General features: G+C 42.0%; 2 long non-coding RNA genes across 2 annotated transcripts in view; one reads left to right on the forward strand and one right to left on the reverse strand.

Moving 5' to 3' along the window:
- Positions 1-8,164, reverse strand: part of LOC112549360 — a 233,785-nt gene that overhangs the window by 211,981 nt on the left and 13,640 nt on the right. The window contains exon 2 of the long non-coding RNA XR_003092761.1: positions 3,156-3,287. This is a non-coding gene — a long non-coding RNA (uncharacterized LOC112549360). The remainder of the gene's footprint in view (positions 1-3,155; positions 3,288-8,164) is intronic.
- The window catches only part of LOC102386403, a 38,197-nt gene continuing 30,928 nt past the window's right edge, over positions 896-8,164 (forward strand). Inside the window, exons 1-2 of the long non-coding RNA XR_323202.1 lie at positions 896-990; positions 3,820-3,877. This is a non-coding gene — a long non-coding RNA (uncharacterized LOC102386403). The remainder of the gene's footprint in view (positions 991-3,819; positions 3,878-8,164) is intronic.

Below are 8,164 nucleotides of genomic sequence, written 5' to 3' on the forward strand. Positions count from 1 at the left end.
CCCCCCTTTCCCCTCCATCCCCACTCAACCCATTCCCACCCACCTCTTGCCCAACTATTCCCAGCTGTCAGTCCAGGGCTGTAAAGTCCTAAATGATAACTAGTACACCTGGGAGCAGTGCCTTCTGGGATACTGGAAGATCACAAATTGGTGGTTTTATCTCAGATGAATATCTGAAAGTTAACTTAACCGAAGCTATGTAGCACAGCTCAGAGATAATCCTTGCCTAAAGTGGCATAACTCCAAGATGCCTAAAGGGCACTTAGCACTTGTTAATGAGCCTTAATGTGTAATCATTCAAGTTTCAAGTGCTCTTCACTGTGGTCTAATTGTAATGTGTAATCTCACCCTAAGAGCTTGGCTAAATGGTAATTTTGGGTGGTTCTTGGAGCTCTTAACACCTTGATTGTCCGCACAGTAACACTTGAAATGAGTTTTAAGGATATATTAGGCACCCATGTTATCTCTCTCCAGAGAAGGCTTATCTCTGATCCCTGCTACCCAGTTTGTATTACACGAAGGCAGAGACAAGCAAAGTCTGGCCTGTGGGCCGGATCAAGCAGGTCATGTGTCTGGCTGAGGAGCTACTCTAGGGCAGTAACCGGGATCTTGCGGCAGTGATGCAGGCAGCGGATCGTGGCTCTGCCATGGCTGCAACCTGCACTATCACTGCCACAAGATCTGGGCCCCAGCCTTGGAGCAGCTCCCCCCCCAGTGGTGAGGGCTGCCAGTGCACTGCTCAGGCCAGTCTCCAGGGACACAATGGCCCTGGGCTGCCACAGCTCCACCACTCCTGGGGGCTCTGTGGAGACCTGCCAGAGTGACACAAGCATGGGCTGCTGGGAAATAGAGTCCGGCTACCAGCTGGATCCACCATTTTGCCCATCCCTGGCTCAGCCCAGAGAAGAGCAGTAGCCCGGCAGTGACCAGACAGATAAGTTAACCCTTCCTTGCCTGCTCCACTGGGATGGACAGTACAGGTAGCCACAAGTAAGTGGGGGTAGGGAAGCAGGTGGAGAGCCCCAAGGGCAGGAGAGGGAAACTGGGGGAGCCCCTGGGGTGGGGTAAAGCCCACAATGGGAGGGGGGGGTCATTCTTACCATTCAGTCCTTCAGGCCCCTGCTGACCTGAAGCACAAGTGCTCCAAACTCGAGCTAGAACCAAACACCCATCAACATTTGTGCACCTCACAGCGTAAGGTGTAACAAGGCCCGGCGGTTCCTAGCCAAGACTGCTTACAGGCTAAGCCAGGGGTGGGCAAAATGGCTGATCCAGCCAGAGGCCGGACTTCATTTCCCAGCTGCCCCTGCCCACATCATTGCAACCAGTTTCCATGGAGATCCCAGGAAAGGGCCAGGGTTTCCAGGGAGACCGGTCCCAGCAGTGCTGGGGCAGGGTGCACAGCTGGACAGGGAGCTGCTCTGGGGCTGGGGCAGAGCTGCAATCTACTGCCTGCATGCCCCTGTCCAAGTAGTGTGGGCTCCTCGGGTCTCCATTGAAACCGGCCATAGTGATGTGGGTAAGGGCTGCTGGGAAATGGAGTCCACCATGGGTCCAATCCGGCCTGTGGGTCAGATTTTGCCCACCCCTGGTCTAGACCTATCCAGAGTTAAATATTGAGAGCTAAGTGTATCTGCTACATGTGAAAGGATAATATCCCATAAAACACGGGCCAAGATTTTGAAAACTGAACAAGTAGTGTGGGTGCCAAGTAAATGCTTACCCTTTAGAAATCAGAATGGAAAAGGGGTTCTCAAGCTGGGTGCCCAGAATTACCAGAGGCAAGACTGTTTGGGGCTGATACCTTTTATTGAACCACCCGCATGCAACTATGCAGTTGCACAATGGAGCTGGTCCAATAAAAGATACAATCCACAAAAACGTCTCTTCCTGGACCAACGTGGCATTAACTTCATTTTACCACCAACATTACTAGATGCTTTTGGAAGTCCTGGTCATAGATCCTACAGATACTCCAGGGCTCTGTACAGAATTGCTAAATATTTTAGTCAGACAAACCAAGAACCAGTTTGGCCGTCAGAACCAGCCACTCTGCAAAGAGAGAAAGTCATTGGTTAACAAAAATGCTGACAGACAAGTTCCTGTTTTAAGAAGTTGAAGGCAATAAAGTCCAGACATTTCTATGCAACATATTTTTGTCTGAGAGAGAGATACGCCTACCAGATAAGTCTACTTCCCTGCAAGAAAGCTACAGGTAGCCGGCCAGAGTCATCAACTTGATGATGTATTTTGAAAATACTCATTTTATCATACACAAAGAATGTTCACTGCATTATAATAATCTACAAACTAGAAGAATCAAGCTGTTGTGATTAACACACATTTCTGCCTATAATCCACCTAAGAAAATTGTCTTGGTTAGTCATATCTTCATTTTTAATGGCACTAAAGTATGCTTTGATGTACATACTACTGGAAAAGCATTATATTGCCCAGAAAAAAAATCCAAGAGATTTAAAACTGCACATCAGACAGCTCAAAACTAGGATTTCAATAGAGTTCTGGCAATATATGCCTGCCAGATATGTGCCCCACAACAATTAAATCTTTTTGAAACATGAAAATGAGTGTATTGCTGTAGTTTTAAAATGTATATGAATTTTCATCATGAAGGCAGTAGAACAGCTTTCCCCATCTTCCTCCTGCATACCCCAATTATAATATAAAGCGAGTGTCCATGGGGCAATAAAGAATTCATTCTAAACAGCCTTTTCAGTCCTAAGCCACTTCTGCAGAGATTGTCAACAAGTGAATATATTTCTTCTCACGTGGATATCAGTCTGCTCAACTGAATTGAAACCAATAGCCCTTTTAAAAGTTTATGCTCTTTAAAAGTTTGTTCCAGCTTAAAGAATTCTATTAATTTAAGAACTATGCTTTATACTTGAAATACTATAGCTGGCACTGATAACAGCTCAAAAAAGAGGGAAAAAAATGAAAGTGCGGTCACTGGCATAATATAAGCTACCAACAGCTACCAGTTAGTAAAAACTTTCAGTCAATGCAAATGTTGGCTAAAATTGAACAGGTGACAGAGAAGAAAGTCTCTATATCTCATCACCAATCCTTTGAGCCATTCAATCTCTCTGAAATCTGTTTCCTAACTGAAATGTTATCCTCTGCTCGTCACATACATTATACAGTAGAATTCCTTATGAAGACTCCCTGCTGACATCAGTGTGTGTGTTGGGTTTATCCATGGCTTCTTTCAGAAAGTGGGCACGGATACATGCAGACATCTGAAGTCTTGGAAAAACTGCACGAGTCTGCAGTAAACAAATAAAAGAAAAAAGAAAGTTTTCCCAATTGTGAAGGTCATTACTAAGTACACTGAATGAACCAAAAAATGTTCGTTATATAGCAACATCACCGTTATCTCGCCAGGTCTAAAACAGTCAATATCAACATCACGTTTATCTTCCTAGGGCTAAACTAGTCAAAAAGCCAATATCTATTCCATAACCATTGTTTGTCTTTCCAAATAGTACAGTATTTAAAAAATATTTTCAGGATTGAACGACCGCAAAACCCCACCTTGGAAAAGCATCAGAAAATTTTGCACGGTGATTAAAATCAGACTATTAAGCTGGTTTCATTAACACACCCACATGCCTCCCTCTAATGTTATTCAGCGTGATGGTAGGGTTGAAAATGACAAAAAGAAAATTTATACCAGCATTCTTGTATGAACGGATGTGCCAGACGTCTGTCTTCAGACCTAGGTGACAAGGGAAACAGGAAAGTGCAGTGACATCTGAAACTCAAAACTGAACCAAACATTTTCTATTTCACTTACAGGACATTCCACCACAACCCTGCAAGGACAGCTTGACCAACTAAAGCTCTGCACACCCAGGTATGTGATCAGACTTGTCAACAGTTTGCCAGCACTAATATAATGTACATTCACACCCACTGGATTAGGCAACTATTTAGATAAGCAAACTGCCTCTTTTCAGAAGGGGAAGGAGAATCCTAGTGCTGTCATGTGTTAATGCATTAATTATATCAGAAAAATTCCAGGCTCAGAGGCTAAAACACTTAATATTATAGGAAATATAAGGCTGCAAACACCACACTAATTCATGCAATCTACCCAAGCATCTAATCTTTCTAGTTGACTGAAAAAGTTACATCAAAGCAAAATCAAATCACCACTACCAAAGAAAAACAGCTTCAAGAAAGTCAGCTGAGAACTAGCTATTGACAATAAAGCTAATTATGAAATCCTGTTTAAGATAGACAACAGTTTTTTTCACAAAGATGACCTGCAAGTTGCTCTGCAGTCTGGAGTATCCCATACTCTGCTCTATTTGCATTCTGTTCCACTATGTCCCCTATGTGAAGAGTCAACCTAGGGTCAACATCTCCCTCTGCAGTATCTGACTAAGGAAGTTCCTCCCAAACATGTATTGGTTTGGACTGGGGAAAGGCAAAATCTTACCCAAAGTTTTATTCTACAGATACAATAACACAAATCTGCACTGTTGTTAAACTTTCCCCTTGTTTGAACTTTGACTTTTCCATCTACCTTTCCAGTTTCCTTGTGCAAGACATTCTCCTTCCATTTGTCAAAGGAAACACCGCCTTTCAAGACTATTTCTAGGAGTTAAACTAGTAAAATTAAGGGATTAAAACTAGCAAACCTATTTATGGGTTCAAAAATACTGGGAATTTCAGTGAGTCATAAAATACAAAATATGGCATTAACTATGTCTTGGTAATAATACCTGTCAGAATAAAATGCATGAGACAAGTTTAAAGGATTTGTATTTCAATCTTTCACCAAGTTAATTAACGGGATTACTACATTCACTTAAAAGGATAAAATGGGCTACAGAGCAGCCATAAAATGAGTGGTCACAAGACTGTACTCAGAATGGTAACAAAAATGGGTTATGTGTCTATCATTTCTTTATCCCATAACAAGCATGATTCATCTGAGGCCATTTTCTGTCCTTATTCTATTTTTTCCTGATAAAAAGACCATGAACATTTAATAGACTTCTAACAAAATCAAGGCTGTAACCTTTACCGCATTTCACCTTTTGCTTGGCTGTCCATTTTTATTGTGGAGTTGTAAGGTCTATGCTGGAGAGAAAAAGTGAATAGCCAGTAAATTACACCAAAGAACCCTGAAAAGGTCAAAGGATTACACATTGCTGTTTGCTTTTATGGAACATATGAGGCATTCAAATTGTGGAACTAAATACTTGTGACAAAAATGACAGGAGATAAAAATGAGTAGGCCTGAATCTGTTGTTGCTGAGACAGTAACTGATGGGATTGGAAAGGGATATATATTGCAGTGTTTTCTTCTTTAAAAAAAGAAAAAACAAGTTTGGAAAGAAGCTGATCATTGTAGATTCTTCGCTCGAGGACAGAAGTCAAATGACTTTTGATGGCACTTAGGGCTACATGAAGAATGGGAGAATGCTTGGTGATACTCACAATAACTGTCCTGCAAAGAGGAGTCCACAGTCCATGAGTTAGCCATTTAAATTCCATATACAAGGCATGGAGAGCATTAGATATCTAGGAATGTGGACCCAGACCCAAGTAGCATGCTGAGTTAGGGGACACTTAAGCTAACGAAAAGAAAACACAGAAAAGAGGTGCATCTAAAAATCTCACCTCCGTCAGAGCTCAGGCACCCCAACCCCAATCCATATAAAGTCAGGATTCACAGCTCCAAACTTTCTCCTACAGTTAGGAACCTAAGCCCTTACTTTTAGGGATTAAAGCCTAGCTCCTGCCTAACTCACATATGCGCATTAACGCAGTGTGTGTCCATTGGCTTGGGACTAACTTTAGTCCCAAATCTATCCGCACACCCACATTAATGTACATTAGTGTGTGCACATGTATACACATGAATTGCTTGAATGTGCATTAGGCAAATGCACATTAAGTTTAGGTGCATGTAAAAGTGCATGTAGACATGACCTTTCAGTCCCACTTTCATCTCTTCTGGTGGTGTTAATCAGGAGTACATCCATGTAAACAAGTTACCCTGGCAAGAAACCAGTGAAAAAAAAAATCAACATCTTACTACAACTGTCCACCGCAGGCAAAATAGTTCAATGGGCTGTACCAACTGGAATTTTACAAAATGTGTGTAGTGCTTGCGACGGATGCCAGACAGATGGCAGTGTCAGAAGACCTCTCTTTTCCACAACATATGCAGAAAAAGCAGCATCTCTTCTGCATCCCTGCCTAACCTATTTTCCAGAGGGATCAACAAAATGTATTGATTTCCCATTTATGTCTGATTCTTCCCTTCTTAGCTGGGACTGCCAAGAGGGATGGTAATTAATGCTAGTTATAACCATGGTTTTGCAATCTAGAGCACAAGGCTACCAGGAATTAGTCTCTGAACATCTGTAACTATTTTAAGTCACTACCACTTAGAAAGAGAGGCATCTCATTGCCATTCCTTGAGCAGTCCAGACTTTTGGCAAACTTTTTTTTAGCATCTTTACCAAAAATTGTGCCTGGCAGTCACAGTTTTTGCTTATTTCTTGTTAAATACACAAAAATGAAAACAGTTTACTATGCTCATTTTTATTAAAAATTTCAGAGTTGTGCTAATGGAAGTGTCCTGTGTCTCATGACCTATCACTGCAAAACGTGATTTGATTCTGAAGAGTAACAGAGCCCAGGAGAGTGAAAGATCATTTATTTACTGATAATTCTTAATCATGGATGTGAGAAATGATTAAGAGTTTCTTAACTTTTTTGTAGCATATAAACCTCTGATTTCATTCCATGAATCACTCTGTGATGTTATGAAACATTCATGAGGCTAAAAAGAAAACTCTCAAGGTGAAATCATATGCTAAATAAACATCCCTTATTTCTGTTACTACTAACATGTTGGGTGCCAAACCTCGCACTTCCTGTTCTGATGGAACAACCCATTTACCTTGGTGGGCACGTAGTCTGCAGACTTTTTTGCTAACAAATCTGGGCGTCTTAGGATGACATATGGTCCCCCACATTATGTAAAAGTTCTTACTTTGCCACTTGGACTTCCCAACAACTGTAAATTTAGGAGAGAGGCAGCAGATAATGACACATCCCCAAAATGAAACCAAAGAACAATCTGTTCAGTAGACCTCCTTGGGCAACAAGGTATCATTCAGCAGCCCCAGTCTGCCACTACCTCATCGTCATTGCTGAGCTCAGACATAATAAATATTGGTGGCTACAGAGAGATGCACCTTGGTCCTGACAGCTGGTTGGCCCTGGCAGAAGTCAGAGGAAAGAGAATCCACCTTAAATTCAGCCAAGTTTATACCACTGAAGGATCAATTCTAGCAGTATGCAGCTCCATCACATGCACCATTTCCTTTCCTTTAAGTTAGTGATAGGAAAATAGCTGGTTTAGCACAATTATGTCACCTCTGCTATCCTTAAAATAGCAGGGTTTTCCTTGCACTTGTGAAATTTCAGGGTGATTCTCACGTCAGCTTAAGTGTGCTTGTCCCTCCTCTTTGGCACAAAGTGAATTGAATGGACATGACAGCCTGGCTCCTTGTGAATAAAGATGGGGCAATTTGGTCCTACCTTATATAAAACAGGAATGCTCTGAGAGAGTTTGAACATAATTGATTTTATCTTTTTAGTAGCTTAGATGATGTAAGAGTAGATTCATAGATGTTAGGGTCGGAAGGGACCTCTATAGATCATCGAGTCCGACCCCCTGCATAAGCAGGCAAGAGTGCTGGGTCTAGATGACCCCAGCTAGATACTCATCTAACCTCCTCTTGAAGACCCCCAGGGTAGGGGAGAGCATCACCTCCCTTGGGAGCCCGTTCCAGACCCTGTAGTAGGTAGTAGGTACACAATAAACAAAAAAAGGTCTACCTCCCCAGGTCCTTCCTCAATTTTATGCATCTTATGGTCAAGAAAACTGCAGTGGATAAATTAAAGGGTGGATTGTGTGTCTGAGGGTGAGGAGGAAGAGAAAAACACCTTTCTCTAAATGATACAAGAGAGGTTAGTGGTATTCCATGCTATTTCCCTGCAAGTCTGGTGAAACTACGCCTAGAATAGTTCTTTCACTGCTGGCCCAAAGTATACAGGCAAGTTGGAGTGAAATCAGACAACAGCAAGAAAAGTTAAAGTATTAAATTGTATG

This window comes from Alligator sinensis, unplaced genomic scaffold, assembly GCF_000455745.1.
Source record: "Alligator sinensis unplaced genomic scaffold, ASM45574v1 scaffold277_1, whole genome shotgun sequence".
Classification (NCBI taxonomy): domain Eukaryota; kingdom Metazoa; phylum Chordata; order Crocodylia; family Alligatoridae; genus Alligator; species Alligator sinensis.